Source organism: Perca fluviatilis, chromosome 15 (assembly GCF_010015445.1).
Source record: "Perca fluviatilis chromosome 15, GENO_Pfluv_1.0, whole genome shotgun sequence".
Lineage (NCBI taxonomy): Eukaryota > Metazoa > Chordata > Actinopteri > Perciformes > Percidae > Perca > Perca fluviatilis.
In genome coordinates this window covers 33,276,779-33,293,350 of record NC_053126.1, presented here as the reverse complement: position 1 = coordinate 33,293,350, position 16,572 = coordinate 33,276,779, and the positions used below count along the sequence as shown (strand labels likewise).

General features: G+C 44.3%; 1 pseudogene; it reads left to right on the top strand.

Annotated features, from left to right (window-relative positions):
* Window positions 1–10,556: 10,556 nt before the first annotated feature.
* On the top strand, window positions 10,557–12,691 carry LOC120574298 (annotated as a pseudogene).
* The last annotated feature ends 3,881 nt before the right edge of the window (window positions 12,692–16,572 follow it).

The window sequence follows — 16,572 nt, the reverse complement described above, 5'->3', positions numbered from 1 at the left end:
TATTTGGTGCGGAAATCGGCAATTTATGCGGCGAAAGTGCGGTGTATTTGAAAAAATGCAGCCCCCGCATAAATATGCAGACTTTGGCTGATTATGCATTGAATTATGCGATCGCATCTACTTGGTATCCTGGCTGCACTGCGGACAACAGGAAGGCCCTACAACGCATCATCACTACGGCACAGAAAATCATCAGAGCACAGCTCCCAACACTGGAGGAAATTCAGAGAACTCGCTGTAGAAAGAAGGCCTTAAGCATTTGTAAGGACCCAACCCATCCTGGACACTGCCTCTTCACCCTCCTGCCATCTGGAAGGCGCTACAGAGCACTCTATGCCCGCACCAGTAGGCTAAGGAACAGTTTCTATCCACATGGAGTTGCACTGATGAACACACACCACCTCCTCATTTTTTTAAACGTTATTACGATGCATAACTTACTGGAACAAATCTGAGCAACATGTTGTTGCTGGTGACAAAACCACTGATTTTATATATATATATATATATATATATATATCTACATTGAAGCGATAAAGACCTACTGATCGCTGTCTGATTTTCTGATATGAATGCCCACATTGCATTGTGGGATATGGGCTTTGTATGCGCCTAGCTCGGCCCATTGCATATAGTGTTTTACAGCATACTGTAATATTTCACCGGTTTCACTGGAATCAGAGAATATTTGAGATTTATTTAAACAATAATAACTTTATTTGTATAGCACCTTTTAAAAACAATAGTTTACAAAGTGCTTTGACAGAATAAACAAAAGCATATACACATCAACTCACATTATGTACAGACCATTGTAATAGTAAAACAGAAGATGGGGCATCTTTAAAGGACAGAAAAAAATACAATTCAATAAACAAAATGAAATTAGCAGGCAATAGGGTAAAAAGACGATAAAAAAGATGATAAAAAGACGGCATAAGACATGATACTGATCATTTCTTTTCATCCATCTCTTATTAATCAATGTCTGTGATGTCTGTCCCACACACCATCTATGTTCTGGAAGTTCTAAACAAAAGAGCAAATTAACATTCAGAAACTTCACGGGAAAAAGGAGAACACACATCTTTTTTATAAACCTCCATAGAAAATGAAAGACTTAAATTCTGGTTTCTATCTCTGGGGAAACTCTGAAACATTTAAGGCCCTATTTTAACGATCTGAAACGCAAGTATCAAACGTGAAACGCAAGTAGCTTTGTGGGCGGATCTCGGCCGCTGTTGCTATTATGCCGGCGGGATAAATGAGTCTTGCGCCCGACGCAAATCTACAATGGGTTGGTCTGAAGTAGCTAGGTGGGGTTTGGGCGTAACGTGCAATAAACCATTTCTGTCGAGTCTGGAGAGGATTGCTGCAGCCATGGAGCATGGGCCTCCAAACGCACCACCTGCACATGTTGTGCCCCTTCTTCCTCCCCCAACTCCATCTCCGTCCACCCGCTCCACCAGGAGTGCATCCAATCCCACGCCTCCTCTTTTCGCTGAACCGCCCCCGGGAGTGCAAGTTCATTCCTTAATTTACCAACGTGCGTCTGTGGAGGGAAAATCCTCAACTGCCCGTCGGGTGCAAAATAGGAATGATACATGCGTCGGTGTACAAAGGCAATTGCACTGAGTACAAGATAGGGCCCTTAGTGTGTTTGGCCGAAGCAAAACCAATACTACTGTCTTCAAACTTGGAGATTAAAACCAGTTTTATATTCCACTGACATGACTAATAAATGTGATACCATAACCATATTGGAATAACATAATGTTGCATTATTTTCAGCACATTCTCCCAGGTCCATCCACTATGCAGTTAAAGAAGTGACTTAAACAAGTGAATCACTTTTTACAATAGTTGATTCCTCCAGTAAACGCTGACTCACCGTCTGCCTCCTCCTCCTTCAGGGCACTTCCTCCTGAGCCAGTGGCATCATGGGAGGTTCCACCTCCTCCCTCGTTGAGGAGGATGAGGGTGATGATGGTGCACTGGAATATCTGTTGTCATTCTATGTTGAATGTTATCCTAAGAATAATACCAACTCATGAAAACCTTCTAACTAAGATGAGAGAATAAATGTTTTTTACCTTTTCAAACGTTCCCGTTGAGTCTGGGTCTTGTTCCACCTTTGCTGCCTGATACCCAGAGAAAGAAATCCTTTGCTCGTGTGAGTAACGTTACATCCTGCTACCAAACACACAGGCGTCGTAGCTTCAGAGAGACGTCAGCCATGATACTTTGAAGTGTGGAGTCTTTCTAATGACGTATTTTCACAGTCTGATACTTTAACAGTTTTAGAACAAACTGAGCGTTTCTTGACTTGCTAAATTATCTTTTAAAGTGACAAACATCATATGTGTAATTCATTGCTCAATTCCAACAGGATCAAAATAAATTTTGGTGTTTCTTCTTGGATGGCCAGTGAGGACGTGGCTCGTTGATTCCTCCTGCAGGTGGACACGGATCGTCAGAGGACCAAACCTTTGCTCTTTATGTGAGCCGCCATATAATATTAATTTAGTTTAGTTAGGATGAAATGAGCCAACTCGGCGTCCTTTTGGGCTCTAAGCTGTCTCCACCTTTTACATGCATCTTTCTAATATTTAGCTGTGTTTTACCTCTTCTCTGGTTATTCAACTTTAGAAAGATGCCGAGTTTTAAGATTGAGTAGAATGTATCTAATATTTGTTAATCAAGTTTTTTCGGTTGCTGCTACCAAGCAGCCAGCACCTTGTTTTTGCGTGTTTGCGTTTCATGTCTGGCAAACCAGGTGTCAAAATAGGCAACTCATAGGCCAAAATATGGACATCTATATTTAAATATGGAGAATACTGGCTTTGGCATTGTTGTCAGAACATATAGTATTTCAACTTAGCATGTTTCCTTAATATCTGTTGAAATATTGTAGACATTTCTTGATTAAATACAATATATGTTTTACATATTGCCTCTCCGGGAACCATCACCTTATCGTGGTGGAGAGGTTTGTGTGTCTCTATGAACCTGAGGGCTGTGTTGTCTGGAGCTTTGTGCTCCTGGTAGGGTCTCCCAAGGCAAAGTGGTCTCAGGTGAGGGGCCAGACAAAGAATGGTTCAAAAACTCTATGAAAAATCGAGGAAGAGGTGAAGTGACCATGCCCGGAGGAAGCCCGGGGCCCCCGCCTGGAGCCAGGCCCAGATGGCGGGCTCGTCAGCGAGCGTCTGGTGGCCGGGTTTGCCACGGAGCCCTGTAGGGCACAGCCCGAAAAAGCTACGTGGCCCCCATCTCTCCAGCCCATGGGCCCACCACCTGTGGGAGGAACCGCTGGGGTCGGGTGCGCTGCCACACAGGGAGCAGTGAAGGTCAGGGGCCTCGACGGACCAGACCCGGGCGGCAGACGCTGGCTCTGGGGACGTGGAACGTAACCTCTCTGTGGGGGAAGGAGCCGGAACTGGTGCGGGAGGTGGAGCGCTACCGATTAGATCTGGTGGGGCTTACCTCTACGCACAGTCTCAGTTCCGGAACCATACTCCTGGATAGGGGTTGGACTCTTTTCTTCTCCGGAGTTGCCCAGGGTGTGAGGCGCCGGGCGGGTGTGGGGATACGTAGCGCCGCTACGTTGGAGTTTACCCCGGTGGACGAGAGGGTCGCCTCCCTACGCCTGCGGGTGGTTGGGGGGAAATCTCTGACTGTTGTTTGTGCATATGCACCAAACAGGAGTTCGGAGTATTCGGCCTTCTTGGAGACCTTGAGTGGAGTCCTGTATGGGGCTCCAGTGGGGGACTCCATTGTTCTGCTGGGGGACTTCAACGCGCACGTGGGCAATAATGGAGACAACTGGAGAGGCGTGATTGGGATGAATGGCCTCCCTGATCTAAACCAGAGTGGTTGTTTGTTGTTGGACTTCTGTGCTAGTCGTGGATTGTCTATAACGAACACCATGTTCAAACATAGGGATGCTCATAAGTGTACTTGGTACCAGAGCACGCTAGGCCAACGGTCAATGATCGATTTTATAATCGTTTCATCTGATCTGAGGCCGTATGTTTTGGACACTCGGGTGAAGAGAGGGGCGGAGCTGTCAACCGATCACCATCTGGTGGTGAGTTGGGTCAGGGGGTGGGGGAAGAATCTGGACAGACCTGGTAAGCCCAAATGGGTAGTGCGGGTAAATTGGGAACGTCTGGAGGAGGCCCCTGTCCGACAGACTTTCAACTCACACCTCCAGCTGAGCTTTTCGTGCATCCCTGTGGAGGCTGGGGGCATTGAACCCGAGTGGACAATGTTCAAAGTTTCCATTGCTGAAGCTGCGGCGAGGAGCTGTGGTCTTAGGGTCTTAGGTGCCTCAAGGGGCGGTAACCCACGAACACCATGGTGGACACCGGTGGTCAGGGAAGCCGTCCGACTGAAGAAGGAGTCCTTTCGGGATATGTTATCCCAGAGGACTCCGGAGGCAGTTGCAGGGTACCGAAGTGCCCGAAGGGCTGCAGCCTCAGCCATGAAAGAGGCAAAGCAGCGGGTGTGGGAGAAGTTTGGAGAAGACATGGAGAAGGACTTTCGGTCGGCACCAAAGTGCTTCTGGAAAACTGTTCGCCACCTCAGGAGGGGGAAGCGGGGAACCATCCAAGCTGTGTACAGTAAGGAGGGGACACTGTTGACCTCAACTGAGGAGGTAATAAGGCAGTGGAAGGAGCACTTTGAGGAACTCCTGAATCCGACTAATACGCCCTCTATGTTAGAGGCAGAGCTGGAGGATGACGGGGGATTGTCGTCGATTTCCCAGGCGGTAGTCACTTATGTAGTCAAACAACTCCACAGTGGCAAAGCCCCGGGGATTGATGAGATCCGTCCAGAAATGCTCGAGGCTATGGGTGTGGAGGGGCTGTCCTGGTTGACACGTCTCTTCAACATTGTGTGGAAGTCTGGAACAGTGCCAAAGGAGTGGCAGACTGGGGTGGTGGTTCCCCCTTTTAAAAAGGGGGACCAGAGGATGTATGCCAATTACAGGGGTATCACACTTCTCAGCCTCCCTGGTAAAGTCTACTCCAAGGAGCTGGAAAGGAGGGTTCGGCCGATAGTCGAACCTCGGGTTGAAGAGGAACAATGCGGATTCCGTCCTGGTCGTGGAACAACGGACCAGCTCTTTACTATCGCAAGGATCCTGGAGGGAGCCTGGGATTATGCCCAACCAGTCTACATGTGTTTTGTGGATCTGGAGAAGGCGTATGACCGGGTGCCCCAGGAGATACTGTGGGAGGTGCTGCAGGAGTATGGGGTGAGGGGGTCTCTTCTCAGGGCCATCCAATCTCTGTACGACCAAAGTGAGAGCTGTGTCTGGGTTCTCGGCAGTAAGTCGGACTCGTTTCAGGTGAGGGTTGGCCTCCGCCAGGGCTGCGCTTTGTCACCAATCCTGTTTGTAATATTTATGGACAGGATATCAAGGCGTAGTCAGGCTGGGGAAGGGTTGCAGTTCGGTGGGCAAGGGATCTCATCGCTGCTCTTTGCAGATGACGCGGTCCTGATGGCATCATCGGCCTGTGACCTTCAGCACTCACTGGATCGGTTCGCAGCCGAGTGTGAAGCGGCTGGGATGAGGATCAGCACCTCTAAATCTGAGGCCATGGTTCTCAGCAGGAAACCCAAGGGGAGCCCCCTTGCGGAAGGAAGGGGGCCCCCCCCCAACAAAAAAAAGGCAGGAAAAAGGGGGGGGGGGTGTGGGGGGGAGGAAAAAAAAGGGGGGGGGGGGGGGGGGAAAGGGGGGGGGGCCGGGGGGGGGATAGCCATTTCAATCTATCGCACCGTTGTGACGAAAAGAGAGCTGAGCCAGAAGGCAAAGCTCTCGATCTACCGGTCAGTTTTCGTTCCTACCCTCACCTATGGTCATGAAGGCTGGGTCATGACCGAAAGAACGAGATCCAGGGTACAAGCGGCCGAAATGGGTTTCCTCAGGAGGGTGGCTGGCATCTCCCTTAGACATATTGGATAGGGTGAGAAGCTCAGTCATCCCTGAGGAGCTCGGAGTAGAGCCGCTGCTCCTTCGCGTCGAAAGGAGCCAGTTGAGGTGGTTCGGGCATCTGGTAAGGATGCCCCCTGGGCGCCTCCCTAGGGAGGTGTTCCAGGCACGTCCAGCTGGAAGGAGGCCTCGGGGAAGACCCAGGACTAGGTGGAGGGATTATATCTCCAACCTGGCCTGGGAATGCCTTGGGATCCCCCAGTCAGAGCTGGTTAATGTGAAAGGGAAGTTTGGGGTCCCCTGCTGGAGCTGCTCCCCCCGCGACCCGACACCGGATAAGCGGAAGAAGATGGATGGATGGATGGTATTACATATTGGACCTTTCAAGTTTTACTCGAGTGCTTGTACTTTTTTTTCATCCCACTTTCTACTTCTACTCCACTGCATTCATATGTAAGTTTAGTTACTTAATAAATGACCCATCTGATTGGTAGAGTGCTAAGCCGGAAACGGGGAGCAGATTGAGCGTGACTAGAGTCTCTCAAAATCTGACGAAAATCTTTTAAACTGACTTTTGTTGATCTGAAATGAAGACAGCTTCAGCACTTGCGCGGCTTATTTCTCACTTAAAATGTTTTAATCGTATTCTGAACAAGCCGCCATGACAGTATGTCTTTGAATTTCCAGAGAAAACAGACCCACGTGACGTGTTCGTCCAATCAGCCGGTTTTTATTTTTTGGGCAACAATCATACACTTAGATTAGCGCTGCCTGCTGTTATGGAGACGTATTACGTCTCGTCTCTTCGGTGTGTTCTGAGACACTTTTTTGACCAACTCAGGGAGACTGATCAGTCCAACTGCCTTTTCTGCCGATGGTTGGCCGTCTGATCTCTGTGTCTGCAGCTTAACAGCTGCATATTTTTCACTTCACCTTTTCACATTTTAATAGCAAAGTTCTTGTTTTTCATTTTCAGGCTGGAGGCAATTCCAGGTGCAACTCCCAAGACAATTTTGTTTGCAGAGTAAAGTTGAAGCTCAAACAGAACATTTTAGAGGATGTTTCCCCTGCAGGCAGATCACAAACTAAAACCTAACCTAAGTGTCCAAAAGGCCTCAGGCAATACTGTAACTACAGTCCGCACACACTGTGGACACACAGGACTTTGTTCAAATGCTAACACGCTGCTGGCAAAACAGTCAAGGATGGAAGCTTGGGGTGCGTTGCTTAGGCCTAATTGAATTTAGGAATTATGGTATTCTTTGGTAGCCTAAGGTAGTCGGGTCAGGTCCGGTTCAGGCTCGGGGAGAGAATCTAAACTCTACCGCCAACGGACTCACTTGTGTCCAAGTGGCGCGCCTGGCAGGAAGGGGACATGCATCACGCATTAACCCTGGTCATCATGTGACCAGGGTCATCAAGTTTAGTTACTTAAGAAATGACCCATCTGATTGGTAGAGTGCTAAGCCGGAAACAGGGAGCGGAATGATCGTGACTAGAGTCTCTAAAAGAGACGAAAATCTTTTAAACTGACCTTTGTTGATCTGAAATGAAGAGAGCTTCAGCAACTGCACGGCTTATTTCTCGCTTAAAATGTTTTAATCGTATTCGGAACAAGCCGCCATGACAGTATGTCTTTGAATTTCCGGAGAAAACAGACCCACGTGACGTGTTCGTCCAATCAGCCGGTTTTTATTTTTTGGGCAACAATCATACACTGTTATATTAGCGCTGCCTGCAGTTATGGAGACGTATTATTAAAAAAATGTACAATAAAAGGGCACTTTGGCCTTGAGGGCAAAAGGGGCAGGTGCTCAAGAACCCAGTGCCCCTGATTGAGTGAATATTATAAGAACTAAAATTAATATTAATGAATAGTATGGTGTAGAACTGCTCTATATGATGCCCAGAGACAATCCATGATGCCAGATGATTGGGCACTACATTACTAAAAACTGTCTTGATCAGAAAGCTTTGTAAAAAAAGTTGATTTAGTTTCAGAAGCAGAGCCAGTAGTGTGCATGGGATAGCTGCTGTCAGTGTGGAAGGCACATCTACTGTAAGCTGTTGTACCACAGTGTGTGACCAGGCAAACATGATTAGATTAGTTGCAATGTAACCACTTCTGCCCAAATGTTACCATTATGCCTTTTATCCTCGAAAGTAGGATAGTAAATATAGAAAGCCCACAATTGTAAGGGAATAGGATAAAAGTAATATTTAATATTATATAAAGGAAAACATAGATGATGGTGTCATTAGAAAGTGCAATACATGTTATTTTATTCTTCATGTGTTTTTATTTTGTATTTTTATTTAATTTTAGGGTTTGGATGTCTGTGAACACTTATTTGCACAGTAAATACATTTTTAAATTGTTGAACATCATTGTGTTGTTGTAAAGATCTTAACTGTTTAACATTGTGAAGCAACAATTATTGGGTTTGCACTAAATTGGAAATAAGGATATCTTACAAAAATACACTGAAATACAAGGCTGTAGAGAACAGCACGCTATTAAAGACATTTATTTGCTAAGGTTTCAACTAGATTATTTTAATATAGTCAGTCGTGAAGTAAACAGGCCCGTTCTAAGGCTGAAAATGAGTCCCACGCCGGCCCCTGTCTCCATGGTCAAAGTAGCAGCTTGTGGATTGTTTCTAAAATCAACGTCTCGGTGTTAGCAGAGCAAGGTGTGAACTACGTGGGAACTAGGGGGAGCTCGGCTCCCCTTAATAAGACATGGGCTCCCCTAAAAACTTGTTTTTGAATTTGTGAAATTTTGGGGGGGGTCTTGGTGTCATTTTGACGTGCAATTCCAGTTTTGTGTACGTGATCATCTTGGATTATTATGTGTAAAATTGCAAAAAATATAATTAATTCATGCATGACGGCGATTTAAAACTGATTCACTTCAATAAAGATAATGGTAACACTTTACTTGAAGGTATCTACATAAGAGTGACATGACAAAAAACCCCGAATGACACTTAACAAAAGAAGCGTTATGTCATGAATGTTTATGACTTGTTTATAATGTTTATGACACGTTCATGACAGTTTCATGTCACTTTTATGTAGATACCTTCAAGTAAAGTGTAACCAAGATAACTATACATCCTATTCTTGTCATGAAGCATCAAGGCGTGGCGTCACTGGGGCGCAAATTCAACTCATGTTTAGCAGATGTTAACTCTTACCTTAACACTTGAGAGAGATTATCTATTGATTGATGGAATAGCTGACAGTATAACGTCTTTGCATCTTGCGCAAAGTCACACTTGGCCATTGGCTGCATCCTTTAACAGCTGCATGTTTTTCACTTCACCTTTTCACATTTTAATAGCAAAGTTCTTGTTTATTTTCAGGCTGGAGGCAATTCAGGTGTAACTCCCAATACACTTTTGTTTGCAGAGTAAAGTTGAAGCTCAAACAGAACATTTTAGAGGACGTTTCCGCTGCAAGGAGATCACAAACTAAAACCTAACCTAAATGTCCAAAAGGCCTCAGGCAATACTGTAACTACAGTCCGCACACACTGTGGACACACAGCACTTTGTTCAAATGCTAACACGCTGCTGGCAAAACGGTTAAGGATGGAAGCTTGGAGTTTGTTGCTTAAGCCTAATTGAACGGAGGAATTATGGTATTCTTCGGTAGCCTAAGGTAGTCGGGTCGGGTCCGGTACAGGCTCGGGCAGAGAATCTAAACTCAACCGCCAACGGACTCACTTGTGTCCAAGTGGCGCGCCTGGCAGGAAGGGGACATGCATCACGCAATAACCCTGGTTATCATGTGATTTGAAGGTTTAGGTCGTTTTATCTAGCTAATTATTATTGTTAAATATTCTTCTTAAACGGACCACTTGTGGGCCATTGTCAAAGAAAAAATTTGAAAAAAACGGACAAAAAAAGGGCACTTTCGCCTTGAGGCCCCCCCCCCCAGGGCAGGTAGGATTGCTCATTGAGTGAATATTGTAAGAACTAAAATTAATATTAATGAATAGTATGGTGTAGAACTGCTCTATATGATGCCCAGAGACAATCACTGATGCCAGATGATTGGGCACTACATTACTAAAAACTGTGTCTAAAAGTGTCTAAAAGGCCTCAGGCAATACTGTAACTACAGTCCGCACACAGTGGACACACAGCACTTTGTTCAAATGCTAACACGCTGCTGGCAAAACGGTTAAGGATGGAAGCTTGGGGTGCATCTCTTAGGCCTAATTGAACGGAGGAATTATGGTATTCTTTGGTAGCCTGAGTAACTTGAACTGAAAGTGGTCTATTGTTTGCGTGTAAAAGGCCCTTTAGAATTATTGTGGAGATCTGAGAAGTGGGTGAAAGACCTGAAAGCCATGTGAGGAGTCCATTAGTGTGTCTAGTGTTGGAAGAAGCCCCCCTGATCTGATGGTATCAGCGCCTCAGGGCAGGGAACATGAACAGAACAAATACTATCGGAGTACAACACTGGCCCAAAAACAGAATTGCTATCTCCGCCCATGAAACTCAGAGTAGCCCAAAGCAGACACACACAAAATGACACAGACACACCCAGATATACACAGGTATATAAGGCGGTTGACGGTGTACCTGAAGGCTGACCATTACACAGGTGTTAGGTAGAGTCACATAGACAACAGGAGGATGGAAGAAAAGGGAGCAGAGAATGGAGTGGCGGCCATGGCAGCCATCTGGCAGGGAGTTGATCCTGCAGCGTATCTGCAGAATACCTACACTCCACCACTGGCTGATTTGGAAAGAAAGGACAACCTTTTGCCGTGGGTACTGGCATGCCTGCATAGAGCTTTCACTGAAGGTAAGGAGACAAGGTGATGGGTCATGTAAACCTCATTCCAAAAACAGTTTATTCTCAATAAAAAGCTTTTAAATTGAGTTACATATTGCCTGATTATGATGATAATCTCTTATGTTGCTGGTGTTTATTAAAATAGGTCACATAGGTCAAACATACACATAATAATATATGTGTATGTTTAATTCAACACTAATAATTTAATTTCTGTCAGAGGCAAATATTTCAGATGTTGGGCATTTTTGGAGACTAACACTTTGTTTCTTCACTGTTATTCTCACTCTTTTTTCTGAAAAAAGTCGGTGAATAATAATTTATTTTGAATTTGATATAATCTCAGCAAATTGGTGCAACAAGTGGTTCCAGAATACAGTATGTGACACTGTCCATAGTTGTAACAGTGTGAAGGATATTTTTTATGTAACTTTAATGAAATTGTTGAAGAATTAAGGTGATAAAATAGAATAAAGGACAAAGATGCTAATACCAGATACCTTTTGAAGTTTTCAGATAAAACATTTGCCTATGCTTTCTCTTCCTCTTTGCAATCTTTCTTCATAATCCAAGCACTCTTCCCTAAAATAATTTTTATTTCATTAATATTGAGAAGCTATGATCATACAATAACTCTGTTGAGATATCTGAATAGAAGCTGCATATTAATCAAGGCATTTTGGTAAAGAACTCTCAATTAGCTCTTTCTCAGAGTCTTACTTCTCCTCTCTCTTACCTTTCCAGGTGATGTGAGTGGTGAGCTGCTGGTGGACATAGGTTCTGGTCCCACCTTGTACCAGGTGATGAGTGGCTGTGAGGTTTTCAACAAGGTGCTCCTCACAGATTTCTTGGAGGTCAACAGGAAGGAGCTGAGGAGCTGGTTCCAGGACGAGGGAGGCTGCAGCATGGACTGGACACCATACCTGCAGCACGTCTGCAAGCTGGAGGGACGACCGTAAGACCAGATCCCTATAAGACTTGAGATATGCAGATCAATGCTGTGTGCATTTACAATAGCTGTTTTTCTCTAATTTGGTGAATAATTGTCTCTAACAGGCCCTCAGCATGGACAGAGAAGGCTGCCAAGCTACGTCATGTCATCATGGACATTGTCCACGTTGACGTGCACCGCCCTCAGCCTGTGGCCTTTGATGTCCTTCCTTCAGCAGGGGCTGACTGTCTTGTGTCCTGCTACTGTTTGGAGAGTGCCAGCCCTGACCTGGCTGCCTTCACCAGGGCCCTGGGCCACATTGGGGGGCCGGCTCCTGCGGGTGGCTCCGCGGCTGCTGCTCCGCCAGACTCTGGGAATGAGTTACTATTTTGGGGCGCCTGGGGTAAAGATCCCTACGGTCCCAGTGAATGCGGCCCAGGTCTGTGCTAGTTTGAAGGAGAACGGCACAACCCTGATCAGGCTGGAGGTTTACACATTGCCTGAGTACATGAAGGTTAGCCATCATGACGCGTCTGGGATATTTTTTGTAAAGGCAATAAAGGAGTAATTGTGAGAAAACAGGATAGATATCCAGATGAAAATATGATATATTAGAAGTATATGCAAAGTTTAGAACATTAGACAATGAGAAAATGGGCTACTGGTGATGCTAATAATAATACTCACACTTTTTTTGAGAGGTTGCTTTGATTCTGATCTTCAATCATTTTAATTTTTTTCAAACTGACTCTTAATGGAAAAAAAATGCAAGACAAAAAAACACGTAAATTAAATATTTCTCTTTATTTCCTTGGTCCAGTGAATGTCTTTTCTGAGGGTGAATAAGGAGACGTTTCCTTTTTCTTTCTGTTATAAATGTAATTACACATTGCCCCCTGCAGTTCAAATACAGCAATTACAGCATCAGGAATGTCACAGTTCCATTTTTTGATGATGAGTTGCGTGTTATTTTGTAATTTCTGATAATATGAATAAAGATGCTAAAACAATTTGTATGTCATGTTTTCTTATGTCAGACTTATATTGCATAACAGCATTATATTGATCCAAACTTATTGTTGATATTAAAAAAGATGGGGCCAGAGATTAGTGGAATCAGTATAAATTTGATAATACAGCTAAAAATTGCTTTATTTTAAATGATCAAATTTACATATGCATCTGAGAATATGATTGTGTAATTAGAAGTACTGAACACCAGGTGTCATTACTCTGCCATCTTGAGTTGCTCCTCAAATATCAATCCAAAAATGTGTAACTGTTCTCTGATTTCTCTAATACTTGTTGCTAATAGCCGTGGTAAAGAACACATATATTTTCTGTAAACATCCAAGGCTGCTTACAAATGGACAAGAACAAAGATCATAAATGTCTGCTGCTAAATGTCTGCTGTCCTTTGCAATATCCAAACACATTTGTCACACGTCCAAATCACATGTTGACTCCATGTGTTAACTAAAATGCCAAATAAAGCCTTTTGTCTTTCTTTTCTTAGAAAAGAAATAAGACTGGAGCATTTTACATTCCTACAGATTCCTCTTACAGACATACAATCACACAAATACCAACAACAACCCATTATAATAGTTTGATTAGCAACCAAAACAAAAAAAAGCATTCATATACAAGGTCAATAATGAACCTTTACACTCACCATATATTTTGTTTAGAAAAAAAAAAAAGGTCTTCTTTCAGTCCCCACCGATCATCCCTACCATCACAAACAGATCATGCTTGCTAATCGCCGTGTTACAAAAAAAGTCTGTTCATAATATGAAACTGAAAAACTGTGCTGCATTTTCGTGACTAGTTGGATTAGTCTGATATGATTTAATCTGGTCTGCTGTGGCTGTGACTGCGCTCAAAACGACTGTAAGCCATACTCTGATTTCCTTGACCTTGGACACAAATGTCTACAAAGTTGAGGATAGCAAACTGAAAAGAGTTGTGTACTAATTTTGGAAGCAGCCCTGCAGTTCCTTGGTTAAATTCCAATAGGGATTGGCTCTGCAATATAACTGTGTACTGTATACTTATCACACTGTAGTATATCATGTAATATAGTGTACCATATCTGTGTATCATATACAATAGCCTCTGGACCTTATTCACAATGGCCCTCATTTATGAAACGTCCGTACGACCTAAAACAGAATAACACAGTGACCCTACTCGTCAAATGTCTGATGCATGGTCTAGGAAACCTGGAGTAAAGTTTCAACGAAAGAGGTGTACCTTTTATGTTGGTTTTCGAAGTGGGGGTCCGTCAGGTAGACATTCATGTTAATCCCTCACTGTTGGATATGAACAAAAGAAAAAACACGGCCCCTTAACTCTAAATCTGTGGCAGTTTTAGTATTTTTACCCCAATAACTGCTGTTTTGTTTATATGTATTTTTTTTAAAGTTGTTATTTCTGTCTATTTGGGCCAGAGAAGCTGGATTGCTTTGTTGTTTATTGATATTTTTTAAACTATAATGCTACATCTATCAACATTTATTTAGGTGTTATCATGGTATTAATTTCTTTATTTTAATAATATTATTTTGGTCTTATTACCGGTGAAATATTACAGTATGCTGTAAAACATACGATGTGATCTGAGCCAGCCCAGTCTCACGGCAGTTTGTGTAAATGTGACGTTATTGTAATCTATTGATACGTGTTCACGGAGACATTTTTGTCGGTTTTTACATGGCGGACAACACGAAAATGTGAAGTAATGTATTTCAATGGGAAGCATAATTTGTGGCCACAGCACGAAAATGGTAGGGAGTAATATAAAAAGCCGAAAATCTGCGTAGGGAGGTTGGTCGGGGTGGTGGATGGGTCAAACAACACAGGACTTTCACCCAGGCGAGCGGGGATCGCGTCCCGTGTGTGGTGCTTTTTTTGGCGTTTTGTCCCGTGTGTTACTGTGGCGCGTCTTCCGGCGTTTAAGGCGCCCTTTCCCCGTAAGGTTTTTCCTAAACCCGACCTCCGCCATCCCGGCATTTAAGGCGCCCATTCCCCGTAAGGTTTTTCCTAAACCCAACCTCCGCCATCCCGTTTTTGTGTCGCCTCCCGAGCGGGCCGCCTCGCGGGTGCCTCCTGGCTTATGCAGCATCCTTTTCGGCCACCTCATCCAGCGCGTCCCCAGCGAGCTGCCTCGCGGGCCGCCTCGCAGGCCGCCTCGCGGGCGCCTCCCGGCTTATGGAGCGTCCTTTTCGGCCGCCTCTCGGCGTCCTTTCCCTTTGACATTTACACGTAAAAAACGAGAAAAATAACGTGACATTTACACATAAAAAACGAGAAAAACGTCTCTGTGAACACGAGAAAAATAACGTCACATTTACACGTAAAAAACGAGAAAAACGTCTCCGTGAATACGTATCAATAGGTTAAGAATAACGTTGACATTTACACAAACTGCCGTGAGACTGGGTTGCAGCCGTGAGACTGGATTGTCTGAGCAGGGCGCATTCGAAGCCTATATCCCACAATGCAATGTGGGCATCCATATCAGAGAATCGGACAGCGATCAGCGGGTCTTTAACGCCAGTATCGCTTTAATGTACATATATATAATCAGTGGTTTTGTCACCAGCAACAGTATTTTGTTCACAAAGTAAGATGTATATAGCTTTGCATGTGTATATGTGTACATATAGGCACCTTGGTGTTCATATGGACAACACCTGGCTGGAAGGCCCGTGTTCAAAGTGTGTGTTATCATTTAGAGCAGACACTCACGGTGAATGTCATACAAGGCTGCATGGCAGGCCACTCAAAGGTTTTGTCATACAATGCTGCATTGCAGAGCATATGCATATGTCAGAAAGCATGGCAATATCTAAAAACATCTCATTTAAAGCTTGCTTGTCAAGTGACTGTCTCTCCAGGCAAGCACAGACAATATGGTCTGATCTATCTTTATTCTCCATGCCAATGAGCTCTTCTCTGGCAGAAGATATAGGGTACCCCAATGCAAACTACATATTTCTAAACTATAGGCCTAATTTGGACCTACCTCAATTAAAACTTTAAATAATGTTGCTTGAGGCTGCAGGGGTTGTGCAATAGCATCATGATATAATGCATATAGGGCTGTGTGTAGGTTGCTCTTGCTGTTGTTTGTGAAAGATGAGCAATAGATTGTGGCTGTGTGATGTGCTTCAGTCTGGCTACATATCACTTTGTTTATGATGTTTTTTTATTGAAAGTAAATGTCAGCTGTATGATAAAACAATATGTCAAGTGTTAGATGTGGGGACAATAAAGTATATCCTTCAACTGTCTCCATGATATGTCAAAATTAAAACATTGTCGACATGACTAATAAATGTGATATCATAACCATATTAGAATAACATAATGTTGCATTATTTTCAGCACATTCTCCCAGGTCCATCCACTATGCAGTTAAAGAAGTGATTTAAACAAATTAATCTGCCTGTCTCTCTTAGTTATGCTCTTAGTTATGCTATTATAGTTTTAGACTGCCGGGGGACTTCCATCCTTCCTTCCTTCCTTTGACTGCTCTCTCCTCTCCTCTCTTTCCTTTGACTGCTCTCTCCTCTCACTTTCCATTTGTGTGCATCCCGTCCTACGGGATGCTTGTTACTAACCTGGCTCTGAGGAGTTTACTCCCCGGAGTCCTTGTGCTTTGATTTTTTTCTCAGCCAGCTTATTACCTTGGAGTACATTGGCACCAAGATCTTGGTTGCAGCTGTCGCCGTGGTCCTGCTGCACTCCCTACCAAGCACTGCGGTACCCTACAGTGTCATGCTGCGTCCTGCTGAACCCTGCAGCTTCCTGTTACGTCCATCCATGCTCTGCTGTGCCGCGCTACATCCTGTAATGCCCTGCAGCGCCCTGCAGCGCCCTGATA